We start from the raw sequence: 27,733 nt of genomic DNA, 5'->3' as shown, positions 1-27,733 counted from the left end.
GTATACATTGATTTAATTATGTAATATGTTTAACCCCCTACACCACTTTCAATAACCTTGTAGAACAGTCCTGTATGCCAAATAGAATCAAATGCTTTTTGGAAGTTGATAAAGCAAACTTATATTTTGGTATTATTTTGGTGGACATGTTTATCTAACAGGGTAAGGCGTAAATATGATCAGTTGTGTGATGTTTTGGTATAAATCCAATTTGGCTTTTACTCAAGACATTGTGCATATTAAGGAAGTTTAGAACTCTTACATTTATAATACTACAGAAAACCTTCCCCAGGTTACTGTTCACACAAATGCCTTTGTAATTGTTAGGGTCAAATTTGTATCCGTTTTTAAAGATTAGGGTCGGGGAAATAATCTACACTCAGGATCAAATTAAACAGTTTTACTATAGCCAATTGAAATTTTGCACAAGTGAGTTTGAGCATCTCATTTAGGATGCCATCAGGTCCTCATGCTTTTTTAATTTAGAGAGCCTGAAGTTTCTTATAGAGCTCCTGGTCAGTTATTGGGGAGTCCAATGGATTTTGATTGTCCTTTAAAGCTTTTTCTAATCCACTTGTCATGAATTTGGCGTTATTCTGCGTTTGTGTGAATTTGAGCGGTGTTGTAGTGTTTTAAAATGGGTTGTCCATATGTCACCATTTTGTATCGCTAATTCCTCTTGTTTAGATTTTTTACGTTTTTTCCAATTTTCCCAGAAGTTGTTTGTGTTTATGGACTCCTCAATTAGTGTCAGCTGCTTGCTGTTGTACTGTGCTTTTTTGGTTCTGAGTGTATGTTTATAGAGTTTTAAAGTCTCACAGTAATGAAAGAGTAATTCACCATTATTTGGGTCTCTGTGCTTTTGGTTGGATAATGTTTTTTCCTTATAATTTTACAATCTTTACAATCTGCATCAAACCAGTTGTCATCTGTGATGTTTTTATTTATTTTTATTTATCAATTGTGCTTCTTTTGCTGTTTGCCTGCCTATATAGTTGATATTTGTTACTGCTAGATTGATGCCTTCTTTACTGTGAGTGAATGTGGTATCCAGAAAGTTATCTAAGAGTGTTTGGATATTTTGGTTACAGGTTGCTTTCTGGTATTCTTCTGTGCTGTTTTGGGCCCATCTGTATGCATTTCTGATGTTGTACAGCTTACTGGGCTGTGAATGTGTAGTTGTTTCCATGTCTGTTCTTTTGAGGAACAACGTAATTTGACTGTGAATTGGATAAAAGTGACCACTCTCTCTCGAATGAGTTGGCACAGAGTTATCCACATGTGTTCCCCGCTTGTGCTGTCACTCGTGCTCAGGCACTACAAAAGGGTGACGTGATAGATTTGTCGAACACTGTTCTGTTCAAAGAGGTTGATCAAGAGGATGGATTGTGTGATACCTCTGAGAAGCTGATCACCTCTGACAAACAGCCCAGGAAAGAATCAAAGTACGTTGAACTTATTGCTGATGCAATACAGTTACCAGTCACTCGTGAGCAGCTGATTGCTAACCAAAAGGTTGACAACAAACTTGCTAAATGTTTTTCTAGTGTTGTCTCGTTGGAAGATGTAAAGAAGAAGAACGTGGCTTACTTCATTGATGGTAATCTCCTCATGCGTAAATGGAAATCCCATGTTGACGCGGGTGGAGATTGGAATGCTGTTTACCAAATAGTGATTCCTACAGCCTTTCGACAAAATGTGTTATCCCTTGCTCATGATCACCAGTGGTCTGGTCATTTAGGAATTACAAAAACTTATGATCGGATCCTTCGACATTTCTTTTGGCCGGGTTTAAAACAAGATGTGGCTCAGTTCTGTCGGACATGCCACACATGTCAGATAACAGGAAAACCAAATCAGGTTATTCCTCCCGCTCCTCTTTGTCCAATACCTGTCATAGGTGAACCATTCGAGCATGTGGTTGATTGTGTCGGACCGTTACCAAAGACAAAATCGGGTAACCAGTTTTTGTTAACGATAATGTGTATGGCTACAAGATACCCCAAGGCTATTCCTCTGCGAAGGATTACAGCCCTGATAGTGAGTAAAGCCTTAATAAAATTCTTCACAACATTCGGGTTACCGAAGGTGGTACAAAGCGATCAAGGTACCAATTTCCTATCCAAGCTCTTCAAGCAGGTCTTAAAATCCTTATCAATTACGCACCGTGTGTCAAGCGCCTATCACCCAGAGTCTCAGGGTGCGCTTGAAAGATGGCATCAGACACTGAAGTCTATGCTACGTAAATATTGTTTGGAATCTGAGAAAGATTGGGATGAGGGAGTTCCTCTAGTTTTGTTTGCTGCTCGTGAAACTGTGCAGGAGTCCCTAGGTTTCAGCCCGGCTGAACTAGTGTTTGGTCACACAGTGAGAGGACCAATGAAAGTCCTTAAAGAACAGTTCTTGTCCCAAGAGTTGTGTACCAGAGATGAGAATGTGTTGGACTACGTTAGTCGCTTTCGTGAGCGCCTACACCAAGCTTGTGCTCTCGCAAAGGAAGCTCTGTCTTCCTCACAGAGGAGCATGAAAAGACACTATGATAAAGAGGCTGTTTCTCGTCCACTACAGCCAGGTGACCAAGTACTGGTGTTATTACCTGTTCCAGGATCTTCACTGTCAGCTCGTTTCTCTGGTCCTTATTTGATTGAAAAGAAAATAAGTGAAACTGACTATGAGCTTCAAACTCCAGATAGACAACGCCAATCTCGTGTGTGTCACATTAACATGTTGAAAGCTTACCACACCCAACCAATCACACAGTTACAGAGGAAGGTACTGCTGTTTCCTCTGCTACTACTGCTATGATAGTGGACTGTCATATTGATGATGGCTTGGAGTTGCGCAATTCTCAGCAGCAGTGTGTTAGATTGCCCAACTCAGAAATGCTGCTGTCTATCCAGTCAGTCTGGTTCATTTAACGGATGAACAGGCCAATGATATTGTGAGGCTACTACACAGTTTTCCATGTCTCTTTAATGACGTTCCTACTCGCACAAATGTGTTGGAACATGACATTAATGTTGGAAATGCTACACCTATCAAGCAACACCCATATCGTATCAACGCTTCCAAGAGGAAGATAATGAGGGATGAGGTGAAATATTTGTTGGAGAATGACCTGGCTAAGCCAAATTCTGGTTCCTAAACCTGATGGTACGTCCAGATTATGTACGGATTATCGAAAGGTAAATTCTGTCACAATGCCAGATTCGTTCCCGTTACCCAGACTGGACGACTGTATCGACACTTGGTGCTGCTAAATATGTAACTAAGTTGGACCTCTTAAAAGGTTACTGGCAGGTTCCGTTAACTTCACGTGCTTCTGAGATTTCTGCCTTTGTGACCCCAGATAACTTCCTACAGTACTCAGTCATGGCTTTTGGGATGCGAAATGCACCAGCCACTTTCCAACGACTGGTTAACTCCGTATTAGCTGGCGTTCCTAATTGTAGTGCATACCTTGATGACCTAGTGATTTATTCGTCTGAGTGGTCAGATCATGTTGACTCTAAGGGTAGTATGTGAACGGTTGGCAGCTGCTTCTCTAACCCTGAACTTGGCAAAGTGCGAGTTTGGGAAGGCTACTGTTACCTATCTCGGTAAAGAGGTTGGCCATGGACAGGTGCGCCCTGTTGATGCCAAGGTCTTGGCCATAACGGCATTCCCTGCACCTACCACCAGACGAGAGCTACGCCGCTTTTTAGGGATGGTTGGCTACTACCGTAGCTTCTGTAAAAATGTCTCTGCGGTAGTTGCTCCATTGACCGATTTGCTTAGTCCGGCTAGACCATTTGTGTAGTCCCCTGATTGTAAGAGCGCTTTTGAATCTGCGAAAACACTCTTATGTAGTACACCTGTACTTGCTGCTCCGGATTTTGAACAACCATTCAAACTTGAGGTAGATGCTAGTGCCAGAGGTGCTGGTGCTGTTCTACTGCAGCAGGACAAGAGTGGAGTGGATCATCCCGTTTGTTATTTTTCCCGTAAATTTAATAAATGTCAAACAAACTATGCGACAATAGAACAAGAAACTCTTGCTTTGTTGTTGGCTCTGCAATACTTTGAAGTATACATTGGTTCCAGTGCCCTACCAGTGATTGTGTATACTGACCATAACCCCTTAGTTTTTCTCCACCGAATGTACTACCAGAACCAGCGCCTTATGCGTTTGGGCGCTGATTGTACAAAATTATAATTTGGAGATCCGCCACAAAAAGGGTTCTGATAATGTGTTGGCAGATGCTTTGTCTCGTGTGTAAAAATTATTTTTGTATGTTTTTGCAAGGTTGACTTTGTTATTATTGTGAGTATTAATTGTAATACTGTGATCGCAATCCCCCCTAGGGTTGCTCTTTTAAGGGTGGGAGTGTTATGGATACCATTATCCTGTGTGTGTATCCTGTGTGTGTTTCTTTTCTCTCCTTCTCCCCTCACAGGTGAAAATCATCACTCCCCAATCAGTCAACAATCAATCCTCAATCAGAAGACACACCTCCTCCTGTTTCCTACCCTATCACAGTTCCTTCCCCATGGTTTAAAAACCCCATCATTTGTTTGCTCTAGAGCTCAATCTCTCTGTAAATGCCATGTATGTAGATCGCTCTGTTTCACTCTCGCTTTGTCTTAAACCTCTCCTTTTGTTTGAGCAGCTCCATAGCCCTTTGTCATCACCTGTGAGTATTGTTTTTGGTTATGGTGTTTGTATTTGATTGCTGGTGGGAAAAGGGGAAACCAAGACAAGTCGCCCATGGGCATACACTACCCGTAGGTGAACTTTGTTAAATACACTAGTTAGAACTGGGCGGACCACCCACTGTATTTTTGGTTAGTTAGTTAGCTGTTGTTAAAGTAGGCTAGTCTAGCTTAGGGGTGTTTTTGTATACTTATTGTTTCTTTCCTAGGGTCCAGCTCAGCCCCTTTTCCTGCTCCCCTCATTACCGTGTGTTTATAAATAAACCTTGCGTTTGACGGTAGATTTCAGTTGTCCTGGTTATTTCGTTCACACTCTTACTTTGTCACTATTATAATTTACATGAGTTATGTTACGGGTCTTACCATCCCCCCTAGACTGTCGGGCCAAAAGGGATTCGTAACACACCCCTTGCCTTGACAAGAAGCCAGTGTAGGGAGGCTAGCACTGGAGTAATGTGATAAATTTTTTTGGTTCTAGTCAGTATTCTAGCAGCCGTATTTAGCACTAACTGAAGTTTATTTAGTGCTTTATCTGGGTAACCGGAAAGTAGAGCATTGCAGTAGTCTAATCTAGAATTGACAAAAGCATTGATTAATTTTTCTGCATCATTTTTGGACAGAAAGTTTCTGATTTTTGCAATGTTACGTAGATGGAAAAAAGCTGTCCTTGAAACAGTCTTGATATGTTCTTCAAAGGAGAGATCAGGGTCCAGAGTAACGCCGAGTTCCTTCACAGTTTTATTTGAGACGACTGTACAACCATTAAGATTAATTGTCAGATTCAACAGAAGATCTCTTTGTTTTTTGGGACCTAGAACAAGCATCTCTGTTTTGTCCGAGTTTAAAAGTAGAAAGTTTGCAGCCATCCACTTCCTTATGTCTGAAACACATGCTTCTAGCGAGGGCAATTTTGGGGCTTCACCATGTTTCATTGAAATGTACAGCTGTGTGTCATCCGCATAGCAGTGAAAGTTAACATTATGTTTTCGAATGACATCCCCAAGAGGTAAAATATATAGTGAGAACAATAGTGGTCCTAAAACGGAACCTTGAGGAACACCGACATTTACAGTTGATTTGTCAGAGGACAAACCATTCACAGAGACAAACTGATATCTCCACAGCTGTCCCTTCGATGTGGATAGGGGGTGCTCCCTTTCCCTTTAATCTCCTTTGTTTTGTTGACGTTGAGTGAGAGGTTGTTGCAAACTGAAGTGGGTCAAGGGTGACCGGTAAGGTGGAGGTGAAATGAAAAAAGCACTTCATTAAGACAGAAGTGAGTGCTACGGGGCGGTAGTCATTTAGTTCAGTTCTTTGCCTTCTTGGGACAGGAACAATCGTGGCCATCTTGAAGCATGTGGGGACAGCAGAGTGGGATAGGGAGCGATTGAATATGTCCGTAAACACACCAGCCAGCTGGTCTGCTGTGAGGACGTGGCTAGGGATGACGTCTGGGCCAGCAGCCTTGCGAAGGTTAGCATGTTTTGCTCATGTCGGCCACAGAAAAGGGGGGGGGGGGTGTCCGTGAAGGGGCTGTTTTTATTTTTGTGGTCCGTGACTTCCTGTAGACCCTGCCACATACGTCTCGTTTCTGAGCAGTTGAATTGCTACTCCACGTTGTCCCTTTAATGGCATTTCACTTGTTTGATTGGCTTGCGGGGGGAATAACTACACTGCCTATAATGCGCTGTTTCGCGCTTTAATTTTTGAGTGATTGCTGCCTTCCATCCACGGTTTCTTGTTAGGGTAGGTTTTAATAGTCACAAAGGGTACAACTTCTCCAATGCACTTCCTTATGAACTCACTCACCGAGTCAGCGTCTAGATCGATGTTGTTCTAAGGCTGACCGCGACATATCCCAGTCCGTGTGATCAAAACAATCTTGAAGCGTTAAATGGTTCTAGTCACTGGTACATCCTGTTTGAGTTTCTGCCTATAAGACAATCGGAGCAAGATGGCGTTGTGTTCGGATTTGCCGAAGAGAGGGCGGGGGAGGGCTTTGTATGCATCGCAGAAGTTAGAGTAGCAGTGATCAAGTGTATTACCCCCGCGCGTAGTGCAATCAATATGCTGAAATCATTTAGGTAACCTTGTTCTCAAATTTGCTTTGTTAAAATCCCCATCCACAATAAATGCAGCCTCTGGATATATGGTTTCCAGTTTACATAGAGTCCATGTAAGTTCCTTGAGGGGCACCTTGGTGTCTGCTAGAGGGGGGAATGTACACAGCTGTGACGATAACTGAGTAGAATTCTCTTGGGAGGTAATATAGCAAGCATTTGATTGTAAGGAATTCTAGGTTGGATGAACAGAAGGACTTGAGTTCCTGTATGTTGTTATGATTTCACCATGAGTCGTTAATCATGAAGCATACACCCCCGCCCTTCCTCTTCCCAGAGAAGTGTTTATCTCTGTCAGTGCGATGCATGGAGAAGCCCTGTGGCTGAACCGATTCCAACAACATATCCTGAGAGCCATGTTTCCGTAAAACAGAGAATCTCTCTGGAAGGCAACTCTTGCTCGAATTTCATCTACCTTGTTGTCAAGAGACTGGACATTGGCGAGTAGTGTACTCTGGAGCGGTGGGCGAAGTGCACGTCTACGTAGCCTGACCAGGAGGCCGCTCCGTCTGCCCCTTCTGCTGCGCCGTTGTTTTGGGTCTGCTTCTGGGCTTAGATCCATTGTCCTGGGTGGTGGTCGAAACAGAGAATCCGCTTTGGGAAAGTCGTATTCCTGGTCGTAATGTTGGTAATTGACGTTGCTCTTATATCCAATAGTTCTTCCCGGCTTTATGTAATAAGACTTAAGATTTCCTGGGGAAACAATGTAAGACCAAAGGGGGAACTTTTCTTTATTTAAATTATTGGAGGGGAGGAGGTAAACTGTAATGGGTGACCAAAGGGATTACTACACTGTTTCTACAACGATCGGATAAGCACAATTTTAATTTCATCACACTGTGTCAGCAGTTTTAGGCATTGCATCACACTGTACTATTATATTACTGTACCTTCTCCGGTGCTTTAGCCTGTATGGGCTCTTTTCACCACACTCACCAACAACTAGCTACCACCTTTCATTCAAATTGGCCAATAAAAGTGAGTGGGCCATTCAGCTGTGTAATGAGGAGGTCATGGGAGGTAACATTAGGACCCGTAGTTACTCAGCTAGCCACTCACTGCCAATGGCTCTGATGAAATTTAGTCAGAAATGTGTTCTCTGCCTGTAGGCTTTGAATGAGTTTGACTTCATTGTGGTAACTGTGGTCATAGACCTTCTATAGTGTAGGATGATAGTTGTCTACACTGTAAAAAAAATAAATCTAGTTGTACTATTTCTTATTAAGTTGCTGGTTCCACATGCCTTTTTTAGTTTCCTCAACTTTTCAGTCAAAGTGTTAGCTTCAAACGTAGCTCCATCGTGAGAAAATGTAAATGACGTGTTTGCTGAACTTGTCTCAAATGTTCCTTCAACAATATATATTATTTGGGGATCTTAACAAAAAAAGGCTGTGCAACTGGTTACACACCAGTCCAGGGTCTTCAGAGGAGGACCATCTTACTCAGGGAATTTCATAAAAATAAAAGTAGTGAAACATGAAAAAAGTTATCCTTTGTAGATAAAACTATACTAAATATATTTACATAACTTCAAAGAACTGATTAAAACACACTGTTAGGTAATGAAGGTCTACAATAGCCTCAACAGCACCCTTTAGGTTAGCACCATGATTTAGCCGGAGGACAGCTATTGTTCGTCCTCCTTTGGGTACATTGACTGCAATACAAAATCTTTTTTGAAAGTATTCGGCCCTCTTGAACTTTGCGACCTTTTGCCACATTTCAGGCTTCAAACATAAAGATATAAAACTGTATTTTTTTGTGAAGAATCAACAACAAGTGGGACACAATCATGAAGTAGAACGACATTTATTGGATATTTCAAACTTTTATAACAAATCAAAAACTGAAAAATTGGGCATGCAAAATTATTCAGCCCCCTTAAGTTAATACTTTGTAGCGCCACCTTTTGCTGCGATTACAGCTGTAAGTCGCTTGGGGTATGCCTCTATCAGTTTTGCACATCGAGAGACTGACATTTTTTCCCATTCCTCCTTGCAAAACAGCTCGAGCTCAGTGAGGTTGGATGGAGAGCATTTGAACAGCAGTTTTCAGTTCTTTCCACAGATTCTCGATTGGATTCAGGTCTGGACTTTGACTTGGCCATTCTAACAGCTGGATATGTTTATTTTTGAACCATTCCATTGTAGATTTTGCTTTATGTTTTGGATCATTGTCTTGTTGGAAGACAAATCTCCGTCCCAGTCTCAGGTCTTTTGCAGACTCCATCAGGTTTTCTTCCAGAATGGTCCTGTATTTGGCTCCATCCATCTTCCCATCAATTTTAACCATCTTCCCTGTCCCTGCTGAAGAAAAGCAGGCCCAAACCATGATGCTGCCACCACCATGTTTGACAGTGGGTATGGTGTGTTCAGGGTGATGAGATGTGTTGCTTTTACGCCAAACATAACGTTTTGCATTGTTGCCAAAAAGTTCAATTTTGGTTTCATCTGACCAGAGCACCTTCTTCCACATGTTTGGTGTGTCTCCCAGGTGGCTTGTGGCAAACTTTAAACAAAACTTTTTATGGATATCTTTAAGAAATGGCTTTCTTCTTGCCACTCTTCCATAAAGGCCAGATTTGTGCAATATACAACTGACTGATTGTTGTCCTATGGACAGTCTCCCACCTCCAGCTGTAGATCTCTGCAGTTCATCCAGAGTGATCATTGGCCTCTTGGCTGCATCTCTGATCAGTCTTCTCCTTGTATGAGCTGAAAGTTTAGAGGGACGGCCAGGTCTTGGTAGATTTGCAGTGGTCTGATACTCCTTCCATTTCAATATTATCGCTTGCACAGTGCTCCTTGGGATGTTTAAAGCTTGGGAAATCTTTTTGTATCCAAATCCGGCTTTAAACTTCTTCACAACAGTATCTCGGACCTGCCTGGTGTGTTCCTTGTTCTTCATGATGCTCTCTGTGCTTTTAACGGACATCTGAGACTATCACAGTGCAGGTGCATTTATACGGAGACTTGATTACACACAGGTGGATTGTATTTATCATCATTAGTCATTTAGGTCAACATTGGATCATTCAGAGATCCTCACTGAACTTCTGTAGAGTTTCCTGCACTGAAAGTAAAGGGGCTGAATAATTTTGCACGCCCAATTTTTCAGTTTTTGAATTGTTTAAAAAAGTTTGAAATATCCAATAAATGTCGTTCCACTTCATGATTGTGTCCCACTTGTTGTTGATTCTTCACAAAAAAATACAGTTTTATATCTTTATGTTTGAAGCCTGAAATGTGGCAAAAGTTCGCAAAGTTCAAGGGGGACGAATACTTTCGCAAGGCACTGTTTATTATGATGTTTTGAGGGGAGGACCTTCCGCCGTTGTTCCATGTTGTGAATCTGTTATTCAATGCATTTGTATGGGCTAATAACAGTAAGGCCCAAAAAATGTTTTCAGCAATTAATGTACAGTTATGTGCTGTGTGTGTGTGTGTGTGTTTTCATCCGGTATGTTTGTGCGTGCATGTGGTCTCTCTCATTAATCGAGTCCATTTTTAATCAGTATGCGAGGTGGGAGGTGGCTCCCTGTTTTCCGTCTTGGTTGGCTTATTATTTATTTATGGTATTTGACACACTGTCTCTGATTCACAAATGCACGCACACACACTTGGCTATCAGTTGGCCCCGCTTACATAAAGGATGTGGGGGGGTTTGAGAGCGAAGCGCTCACTTAATTAGCCCAAACACAGCTGCATTCTGGCAGATATGAGTGGTTATAAAGTGGAGAGGTGGATAGAGAGGTAGTATGTAGAGAGAAAGGGAATAGGGAGGCAGAGAGACGGGGAGGCAGAGAGAGGGAGAGGCAGAGAGACTGGGAAAGAGAAAAGCAGTGAGAGAGAGGTTGTAGTGCTGCATGGCTGTTGTAGTGCCCCTGCTTATAAAGGTGACCGAACCAGTCTATAGAGCTGAGTATGGAGGTGCGTAGAGGGTTAGCGGTTTGAGGTTGAAGTTGCACCTAAAAATAAATGAAAAAGGAGAACCCCACACTCTAAAAGCTCAGATGCAATAATTGTTTCGACAGCCCCGACTTGCATCCAACCAGCCATGTTGTCGTGGCTATATGAAACTTACGTGATATAGAAACACTTACAAGATCTAGCCATGGCATTTCCATGGTAACAGCCGAGTTCTCCAGAGGCTCTTCAGCATGTGTGCCTTTGTCTTGGTGTCTTCGATTAGTGCGTGGAAATCCTGCTGCTGCATGTGTGCCCGTTGACACCTTTATGTAATGATCAATAGCCTGGAGAAAACAAAGAGAAACTACAGATGGAAAAAGGAAATTTGGTCAGTCAACCATACTGTATATAGTATACTATGTTTGTTTGAGAGTTACCGGTAATGGTGAGGGGAAATGTATTCACTAATACAATGTATTCACTGATAATGGTTATCTCCCCCTACGTCTCTTTGCTTTGCCTCATGGGTAGCATTTGTTTTTCCATCTAAAGGTAACAATAACGAAGGAGGGAGGCCCTTGGAGACTGGTTGTTATTTTTTTCCCTCTTCACCAATGTTTTATCTCGGCACAGAAATGGCATATTATAGGCCCAGCACAGGGAGTTATTTCATCTCTAATTTTCACATTGATGGCAATTTCATTTGATTGGATTTATGCTATACATTCTCTTTACCAATCTGCAGGAAAGGGAAGTTGGAGGGAGGAGAAGGTCTTACCACCTAATAACTTGCCACCCATCCAATCACTTCCGAGCTTAGATGGGTGCTACATATTGGAGGTGGATCACAAAATGTTCTCCAATGCAATGTAAAGCAATTTAAGCATAAAAAAAGCACTATTTAACCAAATACTTTTGGCCCCTTTCTCAAGAGGTAGTCCTTCACTTTGGCTTTTACTTCTCTCTTCACACATTCGGTTTTGGGCAGTCAATTTGGCAAGCATTGCTGTCTGTCCACACGGAAACAAGTGTACTTTCTCTTTAATTCTTAGGGTTAGTGTGTTGTTGGCCACTTGGTCCGCTCTACCCTACATGAAATACTCTGAGAATAGAAGTACTGTAGCCATATTTGCAATCCATAGTGCACCTATGGAAGAGGTTAGTCTACGTTATTACCAAGACCACCGCCGTCTGCAACGTATGTCATGGTGAGATAAAGTGTGAAATGAGAGAATGAATGACACAACTGGGGAGGAGAAGAGGAAATATGGTGCTATTTAGGACCCACACCAAAACTCATACATAATGGAGTTAGTATTTGGCACCAGAAGTAATGGTGCCGTCTTATAGTATCCAACAAGACACTAGAGCAGAAACACTATATGAATCATTCTTACGATGGGTACAGTACCAACGCGTAGCGCATAGCCTACTGTGATGCTGTACAAGCCAGTGTCATTACTCTTTTATATCACCGTGAAGTTCATTAAAGGCTGAGTATTTAAAGGCATTAATAGCACTTTCGTGCAATCAGCGATAAATAGGATTGGTAGTGGGAATGTCATGTACACGTGTCACATGGTGTTTCATCTCCAGTTCACTCTGTTGCATCAAAGTAATGTCACACAGGTACAGTGCATTCGGAAAGTATTCAGACCCCTTAACCTTTTCCACATTTTACAGCCATTTTCTAAAATGTATTACACCCTCATTAATCTACACACAATACCCATAATGACAGAGAAAAACAAGTTTATTAAATATATGTAAATATCACATTTACATACGTATTCAGACCATTTACTCAGTACTTCCTTGAAGCACCTTTGGCAGCGATTACAGCCTTGAGTCTTCTTGGGTTTGATGTTACAAGCTTGTTACACCTGTATTTGTGGAATTTCTCTGATTTTTCTCTGCAGATCCTCTCAAGCTCTGTCAGGTTGGATGGGGAACGTAGCTGCACAGCTATGTTCAGGTCTCTCCAGAGATGTTCGATCGGGTTCAAGTCCGGGGTCTGGCTGCGCAGCTTGTCCCAAAGCCACTCCTGCATTGTCTTGGCTGTGTGCTTAGGGTCGTTGTCCTGTTGGAAGGTGAACCTTCGCCTCAGTCAGAGGTCCTGATTGCTCTGGAGCAGATTTTCATCAAGGATCTTTCTGTACTTTGCACTGCTCATCTTTCCCTCGATCCTGACTACTCTTCCAGTCCCTGCTGCTGAAAAACATCCCCCCAGCATGATGCTGCCACCACCGTGCTTCAACCTAGGGATGGTGCCAGGTTTCCTCCGCATGACACTTGGCATTCAAGTCCAGGCTCTGCCTTGCAATTAGTGAAATGAATCCATCATGATTTGCCCTGGACTTCCACTGCTGACCTCGTTATCAACAAAACTTGTGAAGGACCTTCCCATTTTGCCCCAGATGTGTTTGTTATATATTTTTCTACCATCTCTCACTTTCCTGGCAGTGTGTCATGTCCTCCCTTGGGAGTTATTCCCCATGCCTCTTCCTCTTGTCTGTCTACTTTTCCTACTACATTAGAAAGTTATATGCAATAGTTAAGCATGGTGTCAAACACAAAGCGTAGTTCTGCCTTTCTCAAATCTAACGTGCCTTGTAGTGACATGGGTCGACCTGTGATGACCTCAAATGGATTCAACCCTGTGGTTTTGTTATGAGTTTGCCACCTACAGCCATCCATTCCCACACTTCATCTTTTGGTGCATTGCTTTGCATGTCTCTAATGTGTTTCAATCTATCCAAGGTGTATTTCCTAATCAGTTTAGGTGGCAGAGGTGTTAATTTGGCAGCCGACTTGGCAGCTCTGTCAGCCAAGTCATTACCTTTACCCTTGTCTGTAAAGCTTTTTCCATGTGCTTTCATTTTCAAAATTGCAACTTGTTTAGGCAACCGGAGAGCATTCAATAGAGCCATCACCTCTCGTCCATTCTTCACAGGAGCCTCCAGTGATGTCATGAATCCTCTGTTTTTCCATATTTTTCCAAAATCATGGGTAACGCCGAAAGCATACCTTGAGTCTGTGAAGATATCAGCCGTTTTTCCTTCAGCCTTTTTGCATGCTTCTGTCAAAGCCACCAATTTGGCCACCTGTGCTGATATACCTGCAGGTAACGTGCCTGTCACTATCACATTGTCCATTGTAGTAACTATCCAGCCTGCCTTCCTCTCACCCCCCTCCACAATGCTTGAACCATCTGTGTATAAGAAACTCAGGGTTTTCCAATGGATTACTTTTAGTAAACCCATCAGAGAGCTGATCCAAAACTGTTAAGGGATTTATTTGAATAATGACTAACTTATGTATACATTTCAATCAGAACTATGACTAAACAGAATACTACTATGTTACTGTATGGATGTATGAATATTATTATAATCCTAATACTGAATGTAATGTGTGTAGTTTTCGTCTAGAAGGACTGTCTGTTCCTTGTTAGAAACGAATGGAGTTATCGTCAGACTGGCTAGAATGCTGTGTTCCTTACCGGACATCTTATCTCCACACAGGGAGAGGAGAGACCTTGGGCTAGTAGTAAATTATTTAACAGGTGGTGGACGATGTGGGAAGGCTTGTGAACTATACTGCCATTGTATCGGAGTGGAGGAGGGACAGTTTAAAACCTATGACGTCATTTTTAGTTTATAACCTGTTGTAAATTGTACCATGATCAGTACTCTCGAGAATAAACGCTATTGATTGATTTTGAGATGGGTATCTGTCTATTTTATGCAAATAAGTATCTTACAAATTCTTAGAGATGGGCAGAGTGTTTTAACTGAATTGGTTGATAATCATATAGGAATCTAATTCCTTTAACAAAAACCAACTCACAACTGTTGTGTTCAAGTAATGTGGTATCTGGAGGAAGCATCAGAGTAGCTGGGTTACAAGTTGTGCCACTTTGTATGATGATGTTAGGAGCCTCCAACACCATTGACGACTTGTGCAGCTCATTTCCTTGTTAAAAGAGTATGAACAGCATGAGGACCCTTGGTGGTAAGATGTTGGTCAAGAACAAGCGATGCCACCATCAACACAGCGACCAGTTCCTTCAAATAGTAGTCTACAGGTTTCTGACAATCACCATGGTTTTGTGGCAGCACTGAGGTCATGCAGCCACCTTTATCAGCCACAATGAAGGTGAACGGTTGGCCTGAGTCCGGAATGCCAAAAGCCGGTACTGATGACAGAGCTAGTTTAAGCTTGCCAAAAGCCTCTTTCTGTTCTTCCGTGAAGGCTACAGAGTCTTTTGAATCAGGGTCTCCCTTGAGGAGGTCGTTAAGGGGTTGTGCAATATTGGCAAAGGAGTCCACCCAGCATCTGTTGTAGTTGCACAAGCCCATGAAAGAGCGAAGTTCTTAAAACGTAGTGGGCTCCTTGGCAGCTTGTCTGGCAACAGTACAACTTTGTGTCATCTCTCTTTTCCCCTGTGAGACCAGTTGACCGAAGTAGATAACCTGTGATTGCATGAGTTGGGCCTCATCAGGGCTAGCTTTGTCCTTTGGCATGCAAGTGGTCTAACAGTGATTTTAGATCCTTGGCATGTGTTGCCTCATCTTCTGACACCAACAATATACCATCAACATATTGTATGGCAACATCAGAGGGAGATCTTGGAGATTTTGCCGCAATATCTGATGGTAAATCAAATAACTATTATGAAGGCCCATAGGAGTCCTAGTCCACTGATACTGTTGACGACCCACAGAAAAAGCAAGCCATGGATGGACCTCTGGATGTACAGTGGTTGATCCACTAAAGGTTTTGAGATTATGCTGCAGGATTTAGAGGTAATTTGTGGTTTAGTACGGTACCCTGCATCACTGCTTCAGACCAGCGCAAGGGGGAGTTAGATCACTGATTATGTTGTTGGGACCCAAGGCGCAAATGTGTCTCTGACAATGAATGTGCGACAAATTGAAACTGAAAATTGTGCACAACTTCAAAATTGAATTTCAGTGAACTGAATGATATGGATGAAGAAGGTGGGTGAACTTAGAACAATAGTGTAAGAATTCATATTCCTCTGTCCAGCACGCACACACCAAGAAAAATACACATCTTTTTTTTGGTTTCCACTCGTCAGTATTACTTACTTAAAACTCTTGTTACACTAAGGTCTGTATGCTAAGAGAAACAAAAATGTTCAATTATATTCCATGATATTCATAAGATGCATGTGTTGACTGAATGTAAGCAAGTGGTGTCTGCTAAATAATCAAGTCGATGGAGCAGTCATATAGCCTCGGCACCTACATCAAGCTGAGTGACACTCATTCATGGCTTTGGATCAAAATAAATAAGTGCCAACATTCTTTCTGATAGTCTTTAATAAAGAAATGTTTTGGTTATCCTGACCTGGACACCCTCTATTATAATATCCCATTATGGACTATTAGCAGGACAATAGACTCTTGACAACACCTCTAAGTAGTTTGATTCTTTATGGAAGGCAATTGATCAGCATTAAAAATGCTGTGGATGGGGCCTCCCGAGTGGCGCAGCAGTCTAAGACACTGCATCTCAGTGCAAACTGCATTGCGACAGATGCTGGTTCGATACCCGTACCTGCCACGACGAGGAGACCCATGTGGCGATGCACAATTGGCCAGTGTCGTCCGGGTTAGGGGAGGGTTTGGCCGTCCGGGATGTCCTTGTCCAAAAAAACAGGCACGGGGAGCTTTTGGTTTCTCGTCCTCCAAAAACAGAAATAAATATTTTAGCCTTTAGAAATATTATTTGGACCTTTAATTCAGATGGTGGTTCATGGTTCCACAGAATACCAACTGGGATGGATCACGTGGCAAATGTGGCTTCTTCATCAACATCTTTTTTGCTTTCGTTAATAAAACAATGATACAAATGCTCTCGCCAGCTTTGATCCGTGCCTGGCCTGCAGGATGCACATTTCTTTGTTTGCCAGATGAATCACTGGGTCAAAACTACAGAACAATACAAAACAAGAGAGCAGACATGGTAATGGTCAACAGAGTGGCGCAGTGGTCTTAGGCACTGCATCTCAGTGCAAGTGGCATCACTATAGTCCCCGATTTGAATCCTGGCTGTATCACATGATTGGGAGTCCGAAAGGGCGGCGCACAATTGGCCCAGCGTCATCTGGGTTTTGCTGGGGTAGGCCGTCATTGTAAATAAGAATTTGTTCTTAACTGACTTGCCTAATTAAATATAGGTTCAGTAATTTTTTGTTGCAAGATTGTAATGTGTTTTGTTTGGTAAATATTCATTCACATTTGTGGTGCCACTAAATCAACAATGAAGAAATTAACTTATTTTTTTGTTTCTACTCGATCAGAACAAGCTGGAACTTGACTGTAGCATATTACTTACTAAAATTGTTGTAACACTAAGGTTTTTATTCTAAGATAAACTAAAATGACCTAGATGCCATGCACAGTATTATAGTCTCTAAAACGAAAACTATTTCCACCGTCTCCTCTGCATGTCCTTCTCCTTTCATAATGCATCCTTATTTACAAAGTGATTATTATTATTATTATTAGACATTCTCACAGCGCACATTTGTAAATCCCAAACTCTAAATGTAATTGGAAAGGTAAATATAAAATTATTTGTGACATTGTGGTTACAATAAAGAATGTCACAAGATGCTGTGTTTTTCTGTACAGTAGTGATGTACAGCTGGAGGCATTTTGAAAACAGGTTTTCACTAGTACTGTAGCAGGTGTAGCCCATCATGCAAACAATTTTTCCTATTAGCAGGACAATAGACTCTTCATAGCCCGGCTACTGTATGTGTGAAAATCCCCAAGACCTCATGCTACCGCAAAATGTCGGAGAGCCATATAGATTGCAAAATAGTTGGGAAGAGATTCCATAGCACATGGTTTATGAATCGACACGCAACTGTCCATTGCCCAGCTGCTGTAGGTGTGAAAATCCCTCAATTTGGTTTGGGTCATTGCCTGCATTTGGAGAAGAAAGAAATGTATTTAGCCTAAAAGCTAACATTAGGTACAATAGTAGAAATATGGAAATAGGCCTAAACATATCAAAATATAGCTATAATCCTACCTTGAAAGAAATGATGTGGTCCCATAATCATCTCTCTGACATAGGGTCCAGCATATCGCTTGATGATTTCCATGATACTTGAAAACATAAGTGCCAACATTCTTTCTGATAATCTTTAATAAAGAAATGTTTTGAAAGGGCAGCCATGATACCTGAAAAAGGAGGAACACATAGCTGTCCGTGAGGTGTAGGCTACAATATTTTATGTGCCTTTTACTTTGTAAATAGCTAAACTTACCACCAAAAATCAAATATGGGCCTGGTCACTGGCGAAAAATTGCCCCTCACACATGGAGATTGAGGGGATGCTTGGGACTCGGCTTGCTTGATCTTCTTACTTTTTTCTGTAGCAATTTTGATAGCCTTTGCCGAGCGCATCTTCATCCATTATTGAGTCAATCGCTTGAATAGTCTTGCTGGAAATGGAATACAATGCAAAAATGTGCAGCGTGCAGTAAATACCAGCAGTCGATTTATTTCAGTATTGTTATTCTCAGTGTTAGGCCTACTTTACAGTATTGTAGCCTACTGTAGCTGTTCATTTTCCTTGGTTTTTGCATTCAACGTAACACAGGGTTCATAGAATGTCAACTAATAACTTAAAGCGACCTTATTCATATCTTTCCCTAACTAAGTCAGGTTTGTAGGCCTCTTTGCTCGCACATGCTTTTTCAGTTCTGCACACACATTTTCCATGGGATTGAGGTCAGGGCTTTGTAATAGCCACTCCAGTACTTTGACTTTGTTGTCCTTAAGCCACTTTGCCACAACTTTGGAAGAATAATTGGGGTTATTGTCCATTTGGAAGACCCATTTGCGACCAAGCTTTAACTTCCAAACTGATGTCTTAAGATGTTGCTTCAATATATCCACATACTTTTCCTTCCTCCATGCCATCTTTTTTGTGAAGTACACCAGTCCCTCCTGCAGCAAAGCACCCCCACAACATGATGCTGCCACCCCCGTGCTTCACGGTTGGGATGGTGTTCTTCGGTTTGCAGGCCTCCCCTTTATCCTCCAAACATAACAATGGTCATTATGGACAAACAATTATATTTTTGTTTCTTCAGACCAGAGGACATTTCTCCAAAAAGTACGATCTTTGTCCCCATGTGCAGTTGCAAATCGTAGTCTGGCTTTTTATGGCAGTTTTGGAGCAGTGGCTGCTGAGCTGCCTTTCAGGTTATGTCGATATAGGACTTATTTTACTGTGGATATAGAAACTTTCATACCTGTTTCCTCCAGAATCTTCACAAGGTCCTTTGCTGTTGTTCTGGGATTGATTTGCACTTTTTGCACCAAAGTAGATTCATCTCTAGGAGACAGAATGCGTCTTCTTCCTGAGCGGTATGACGGCTGCGTGGTCCCATGGTGTTTATACTTGCGTACTATTGTTTGTACAGATGAACGTGGTACCTTCAGGCATTTGTAAATTGCTCCCAAGGATGAACCAGACTTGTGGAGGTCTACAATTGTTTTTCTGAGGTCTTGGCTAATTTCTTTTAGATTTTCCCATGATGCCAAGCAAAGAGGCACTGAGTTTGAAGGTAGGCCTTGAAATACATCCACAGGTACACCTTCAATTGACTCAAATAATGTAAATTTGTAAAAAATCAGAAGCTTCTATGGCCATGACATCATTTTCTGGAATTTTCCAAGCTGTTTAAAGGCACAGTCAACTTAGTGTTGACTAACTGGAATTGTGATACAGTGCACTATAAGTAAAATAATCTGTCTGTAAACAATTGTTGGAAAACTTACTTGTGTCCTAACCGACTTGCCAAAACTATAGTTGTACATTTGTGGAGTGGTTGAAAAACAAGTTTTAAATCAAATCAAATTGTGTTTGTCACATACACATGGTTAGCAGATGTGCGAGTGTAGCGAAATGCTCGTGCTTCTAGTTCCGACCATGCAGTAATATCTAACAAGTAATCTAACCTAACAATTTCATAACAACTAGCTTAACTACCACACACACGTGTAAAGGAATTAATTACATAAAAATACATGAATGAGCAATGGCCGAACCGCATAGGCAAGATGCAGTAGATGGTATAGAGTACAGTATGTACATATGAGATGAGTAATGTATGGTATGTAAACATTATATAAAGTGGCATTGTTTAAAGTGGCTAGTGATACATTTATTACATCAATTTTTTCATTATTCAAGTGGCTAGAGATGAGTCAGTATGTTGGCAGCAGCCACTCAATGTTAGTGATGGCCTTGAGATAGAAGCTGTTTTTTTTAATGACTCCAACATAATTGTAAACTTCCAACTTCAACTGTATATTTAAAGGTGTGACATTTCATACAGACCAGGCAGGGAGGCTCTCTAGGCCCAAATAACCAGCACTCAAATCTCTTTTGCTGAAACAAAACATAAGCAAACACATATCACAAACCTATAGCCTATTCACAGAATAGTCCAAAGCTACCACAACAAGGGCGAAAGAGAAATGGGAGATGGATCTTGGGACCCAGATCACATAAGATCAATGGATTGAAATTAATGAGCAATCCCAGCGATGTTACATTAATATGAGTTACAAAGTTTGTCAGTTCAAATTAATTTATAGAGCACGTTGGAACATTTTCATTTCTATCACCTGAAAGAATGAGCAACTTTATGAAAAGACTCATCTCCACACTGGCCCCACGGTAAAACAGAGATTGGAACCCTATTACACATGGCATGGGCCTGCCCTAAACTTGAACAATGGTGGCTGGAGATTGAAAGGTCCTTCATAGAGAAGTACATTTAACTCCCATAATGACAATCCTTGTGGATCTGGCCCATCTGCAACTCTTTTATCAGAGAATTAAGAATTTCTTTAGCTAAGCTGTGACTGCATCCAAAAGATATCACTTGGGGTCCCTGATTTAGAATACATAGATTCGTTATCGACATTCAATCTTAGATACAGTATGTGTGTAGTATGTGATCTGAGGTAACATCTAGGACATCTAGAATTGTGTATACAGGCGTTATTTTATGGTACAGTGCCGATTTTAGCATGTAAATCTTGGCTGGGTAAACTACATAAAGCAACAGCAAAGCTTTATTTTCAGCACCATAGAGTGAATCCTTACCACTGCTACACCTGGCTATCAGCGGAGCCTTGTCTGGCAGCGAAACAGTTCATTCAGCCTCATTTACTGCCTTTTAAAAACATAGCTGATATGGCTGATTTCCTTAAAGAAACGTGGTTTCTGACAATTGAGAGGTACAATCTATGGCATAACGGGGCGACAAGCAGATAAGAAGCAATCCGTAATTTTGATTAAGACATTCATGAGCGAGCTAGATGTACGCTGTCAATAACTATTTCTTCCGCACTTTTGAAATGTACATCGACAGAATTCAGAAGATGGGATGTTCTTATAGTATTCTCCCTGTACACCAAGTCAAAACCATAGGATAAATAAAGGAGGAATGTCAGCAGACAATGATAGCTCTTACAATATTTGATGATTACATTCCTCTAAAACAGGCAATAGCTTACATGTGCACCATGAGGGGGAAAGGGACCAAATTATTAGGGTGAGACACATTTTCTGCTGTCTGCCCCACCACCACAGAAAGCACTGAACTAGGCTGAAAAACCTGCATTTTGGAGTTGCTTTACTCAAGAAAGCACTAAAGAGGCCTTGTTTGTATGCAGCTTTAGTAAAAAAAAAAATCATTTTTTACATGGTTTGTAAACTGACATGTGACACGTGTTAGCTAAACAGGTGGGTCTCAAAAAAGGTGGGGCTTTGCCCTGAATGATGGGTCGCCACTGGTACAGTTCTATATGCTGTGTTTTTTGTTTTGTTTTGTCTCATTGCTTGTTTTGATTGTTGTGTTGGCAATATGAAAAACAATTAACACCATTTTCCAAAACACTTACACTACCGTTCAAAAGTTTGGGGTCACTTAGAAATGTCCTTGTTTTCCATGAAAACGTACATTAAATTAGTTGCAAAATAATAATATAATATAATAATATAGTCGACGTTGACAAGGTTATAAATAATGATTTTTAATTGAAATAATAATTGACTCCTTCAAATGTTGCTTTCGTGAAATAATCCTCCATTGCAGCATTTGTAGCCTTGCAGACCTTTGACATTCTAGTTGTTGAGGTAATCTGAAGCGATTTCACCCCATGCTTCCTGAAGAACCTCCCACAAGTTGGATTGGCTTGATGGGCACTTCTTATGTACCATAAGTTCAAGCCACTCCCACAACAGCTCAATAGGGTTGAGATTCGGTGACTGTGCTGGCCATGCAATTATAGACAGCTGACTGCTTCTTCCCTAAATAGTTCTTGCATAGTTTGGAGTTGTGCTTTGGGTCATTTTCCTGTTGTAGGAGGAATTGGCTCTAATAAAGCACTGTTCACAGGGTATGGCATGGCGTTGCAAAATGGAGTGATAGCCTTCCTTCTTCAAGATCACTTTTACCCTGTACAAATCCACCATAGCACCCCAGACCATCACATTGCCTCCACCATGCTTCACAATTGGTGTCAAGCATTCCTCCAGCATCTTTTCATTTTTTCTGTCTCACAAATGTTCCTTTTTGTGATCCGAACACCTCAAACTTAGATGTGTCTGTCTATAACACTTTTTTCCCAATCTTCCTCTGTGTCTCTGTTGTTTTGCCCTTCTTAATCTTTTCTTTTTATTTGCAACTCTGCCTAGAAGGCCAGCATCCCGGAGTCGCCTCTTCACTGTTTGCATTGAGACTAGTGTTTTTTCAGGTACTATTTAATGAAGCTGCCAGTTGAGGACTTGTGAAGTGTCTGTTTCTCAAACAGTTGTGCAGCGGAGCCTCCCACTCCTCTTTCTATTCTGGTTAGAGACAGTTTGCTCTGTTCTGTGAAGGGAGGAGTACACAGTATTGTACGAGATCTGACGTTTCTTAGCAATGTCTTGCATGGAATAACCTTCATTTCTCAGAACAACAATAGACTGACAAGTTTCAGAAGAAAGTCTATGTTTCTGGCCATTTTGAGCCTGTAATCGAACCCACAAATGCTGACACTCAACTAGTCTAAAGAAGGCCAGTTTTATTTCTTCTGTAATCAGCTCAACAGTTTTCAGCTGTGCTAACCTAATTGCAAAATGATTTTCTAATGATCAATTAGGGTTTTGAAATGATCAACTTGGATTAGCTAACACAACATGCCATAGAAACACAGGAGTGAAGATTGTTGATAATGGGCCTCTGTACGCCTATGTAGATTTTCCATAGAAAATTTGCACACACTGCAGCAGAGATTTTGGCCCACTCCTCCATACAGACCTTCTCCAGATCCTTCAGGTTTCGGGGCTGTCGCTGGGCTATATGGGCTTTCAGCTCCCTCCAAAGATTTTCTATTGAGTTCAGGTCTGGAGACTGGCTAGGCCACTCCAGGACCTTGAGATGCTTCTTACGGAGCCAATCCTTAGTTGCCCTGGCTGTGTGTTTTGGGTTGTTGTCATGCTGGAAGACCCAGCCACGACCCATCTTCAATGCTCTTACTGAGGGAAGGAGGTTGTTGGCCAAGATCTCGCGATACATGGCCCCAACCATCCTCCCCTCAATATGGTGCTGTCATCCTGTCCCCTTTGCAGAAAATAATCCCCAAAGAATGATGTTTCCACCTCCATGCTTCACGGTTGGGATGGTGTTCTGGGGGCTGTACTCATCCTTCTTCTTCCTCCAAACACTGCGAGTGGAGTTTAGACCAAAAAGCTCTATTTTTGTCTCATCAGACCACATGACCTTCTCCCATTCCTCCTCTGGATCATCCAGATGGTCATTGGCGAACTTCAGATGGGCCTGGACATGCGCTGACTTGAGCAGGGGGACCTTACGTGTGCTGTAGGATTTTAATCCATGACGGCGTAGTGTGTTACTGATGGTTTTCTTTGAGACTGTGGTCCCAGCTCTCTTCAGGTCATTGACCAGATCCTGCCGTGTAGTTCTGGGCTGATCCCTCACCTTCCTCATGATCATTGATGCCCCACGAGGTGATGTTGCATGGAGCCCCAGACCGAGGGTGATTGACCGACATCTTAAACTTCTTCCATTTTCTAATGATTGCGCCAACAGTTGTTGCCTTCTCACCAAGCTGCTTGCCTATTGTCCTGTAGCCCATCCCAGCCTTGTGCAGGTCTACAATTTGTATCCCTGATGTCCTTACACAGCTCTTTGGTCTTGGCCATTGTGGAGAGGTTGGAGACTGTTTGAGTGTGTGGACAGGTGTCTTTTATACAGGTAACGAGTTCAAACAGGTGCAGTTAATACAGGTAATGAGTGGAGAATCGGAGGGCTTCTTAAAGAAAAACTAACAGGTCTGTGAGAGCCAGAATTCTTACTGGTTGGTAGGTGATCAAATACTTGTCATGCAATAAAATGCAAATGAATTACTTAAAAATCATACAATGTGATTTTCTGGATTTTTGTTTTAGATTCCGTCCCTCACAGTTGAAGTGTACCTATGATACAAATTTACAGACCTCTACATGCTTTGTAAGTAGGAAAACCTGCTGTAACGATCATCGTTGTTATGAGGTGAGGACCAAAGCGCAGCGTGGTATGTGTTCATGATGATATTTATTTAAACTCAGAACACTAAACAACATAACAAAGAGAAAGAAACGAAACCGAAACAGTTCTGTAAGGTGACAAAACACACTAGACAGAAAATAACCACCCACAAAACACAATATAAAACAGGGGCGCAGTGAACGCTAACCAAGGTTGCCAGGTGCTCGGTGTTTCCTCTGACACATTGGTGCGGCTGGCTTCCGGGTTGGATGAGCGCTGTGTTAAGAAGCAGTGCGGCTTGGTTGGGTTGTGTATCGGACGCATGACTTTCAACCTTCGTCTCTCCCGAGCCCGTACGGGAGTTGTAGCGATGAGACAAGATAGTAGCTACTAACAATTGGATACCACGAATTTGGGGAGAAAAAGGGGTAAAAATAAAATTAATACAAATATTTAAAAAATATTTAAAAAACAGGCTACCTAAATATGGTTCTCAATCAGGGACGATTGACAGCTGCCTCTGATTGAGAATCAGGCCAAACACAGAAATAGTTTTTCTATGATTTCTAACATAGACAGCCCACCCAACTCACTCCCTGACCATACTAAAACAAAAGACAAAACAAAGGAACTAAGGTCAGAATGAGACTGTACCCCCCCCCCCCCCCCCCCAAAGGTGCGGACGCCGGCCGCAAAACCTAAACCTATAGGGGAGGGTCTGTCCGCGGTGGCAGCTCTGGCGCGGGACGTGGATCCCACTGCACCATAGTCCTTCTCCGCCTCTCTACCCTCCTCCGTGGCCTCTTTAACGTGGCGACCCTCGCCGCCGACCTCGGACCTCGGACCCAAGCCACGGGTCCCGAATGGACGGGAGATTCCGGCGGCGCCGGACAGGCGGGAGACTCCGGCGGCGCCGGACAGGCGGGAGGCTCCGGCGGCGCCGGACAGGCGGGAGGCTCCGGCGGCGCCGGACAGGCGGGAGGCTCCGGCGGCGCCGGACAGGCGGGAGGCTCCGGCGGCGCCGGACAGGCGGGAGGCTCCGGCGGCGCCGGACAGGCGGGAGGCTCCGGCGGCGCCGGACAGGCGGGCGGCTCCGGCCAGACTGGAGACTCTGACGGCTCAGGACAGACTGGAGACTCTGACGCTAGGCAGGAGGAAGGCTCTGGCAGTGCTGGATAGGCGGGAGCACCTGTAGGGAGAAGACAGAGAGACAGCCTGGTGCGGGGGCTGCCACCGGAGCTGGTGCGTGGAGGTGGCACCGGATAGACCGGACTGTGCAGGCGCACTGGAGCTCTTGAGCACCGAGCCTGCCCAACCTTACCTGGTTGAATGCTCCCCGTAGCCAGGCCAGTGCGGTGAGGTGGAATAGCCCGCACTGGACCATGCTGGCGAACCGGAGACACAATGCGTAAGGCTGGTGGCATGTACGCCGGCCAGAGGAGATGCACTGGAGACCAGATGCGTAGAGCCGGCTTCATGGCACCTGGCTCGCACGCACACGGGGAGTTGGCTCAGCCACACCTAGCGACACTCCCCGTGTGCCCCCCAATAAATTTTTGGGGCTGCCTCTCGGGCTTCCTTGTCAGCCGTGTTCCCTCAAAGCGCTGGCTCCCTTTAGCTGCTGCCTCCGCTCTCCTGGCTGCCTCCACCTGTTCCCATGGGAGGCGATCCCTTCCAGCCAGGATCCCCTCCCATGTGTAGCAACCCTTGCCGTCTAGAATGTTCATTCCTCCTTCTAGCGCTGCTCCTGCTGCCTGTTACCACGATGCTTGGTCCTTTTTTGGTGGGTGGTTCTGTAACGATCGTCGTTGGAATGAGGGGAGGAGCGTGGTATGTGTTCATGATGATATTTATTTAAACTCAGAACACTGAACAAAATAAGAAACGAAACCGAAACAGTTCTGGAAGGTGACAAAACACACTAGACAGAAAATAACCACCCACAAAACACAATAGAAAACAGGCTACCTAAATATGGTTCTCAATCAGCGACAACGATTGATTGAGAACCATATCAGGCCAAACACAGAAATAGAAAATCATAGAAAAAACTAACATAGACAACCCACCCAACTCACTCCCTGACCATACTAAAACAAAAGACAAAACAAAGGAACTAAGGTCAGAACCTGAAACCTGCAAAATCGGCAGTGTGTCAAATACTTGTTCTCCCCACTGTATGTATGTATGTATGTATGTATGTATGTATATATATATATATATATATATATATATATATATACACACAGTTAAAGTCGTAAGTTTACATTCACTTAGGTTGGAGCGATTAAAACTTATTTTTCAACCACTCCACAAATTTCTTGTTAACAAACTATAGTTTTGTTAAGTCAGTTAGGACATCTACTTTGTGAATGACACAAGTAATTTTTCCAACAATTGTTTACAGACAGATTATTTCACTTACAATTCACTGTATCACAATTCCAGTGGGTCAGAAGTTTACATACACTAAGTTGACTGTGCCTTGAAACAGCTTGGAAAATTCCAGAAAATGATTTCATGGCTTTATAAGCTTCTGGTAGGCTAAATGACATCATTTGAGTCAATTGGAGGTGTACCTGTGGATTTATTTCAAGGCCTACCTTCAAACTCGTGGGAAAATCAAAAGACGTGTATAGGTGAAATAATTATAAGTGAAATAATTGCTGGAAAAATGACTTGTGTCAGACATAAAGTAGATGTCCTAACCAACGTCAAAACTATAGTTGGTTAATTAACAAGAAATGTTTGGAGTGGTTGAAAAACAAGTTTTAATGACTCCAACCTAAGTGTATGTAAACTTCGGACTTCAACTGTATATTATGCGTGGGAATTCTTTGGAACCGAATCCCAAAATTATAATCACTTGGAGCTGATTTGCTGGTGTTTTTATAGTCTTTTATTACCAACAATAATTACAAAAAAATAAAAATAAAATACAAATTTTGCTCAGAAAACTTAAAATCTCCCGTGGGCCGCCAGTTGGGGCACCCTTCTGTATAACCGATCGGACTGGCATTCGCTGGTACCAAGCCAGAAAATTAAGGCCAATTGAGTTGAATTGGAGTGCTGTGAGTTGCTGACGTCAACTGTGTACAGGTCTCTGTGTTTCAGCGTGTGTGATGCAAGTGACTTGGTGTTGAGGATGGTGTTGTGTCCTCTGTCTTTGTCTCTCTACCAGACCATCTGCTTGGTCTATTCCCCTCTCTCATCCACATGGATAACAAGATATGCATTAGGATGACTAATACAACAGGCCGCATACGCCTGGCTGTCAATGAGTGTTGCTACCGATTGCAGGGTTATTCTTGGAGACTGTTAGTATAAGTGTGAGCCAGTGAGTTAATGAGTCCGTATGATGGGGCTGCATGTATTGAATTGTATAACAAACTTAACTAACATATCGGCCTGACCC

Source organism: Oncorhynchus clarkii, chromosome 29 (assembly GCF_045791955.1).
Source record: "Oncorhynchus clarkii lewisi isolate Uvic-CL-2024 chromosome 29, UVic_Ocla_1.0, whole genome shotgun sequence".
Classification (NCBI taxonomy): domain Eukaryota; kingdom Metazoa; phylum Chordata; class Actinopteri; order Salmoniformes; family Salmonidae; genus Oncorhynchus; species Oncorhynchus clarkii.
This window is presented reverse-complemented; position numbering follows the sequence as displayed.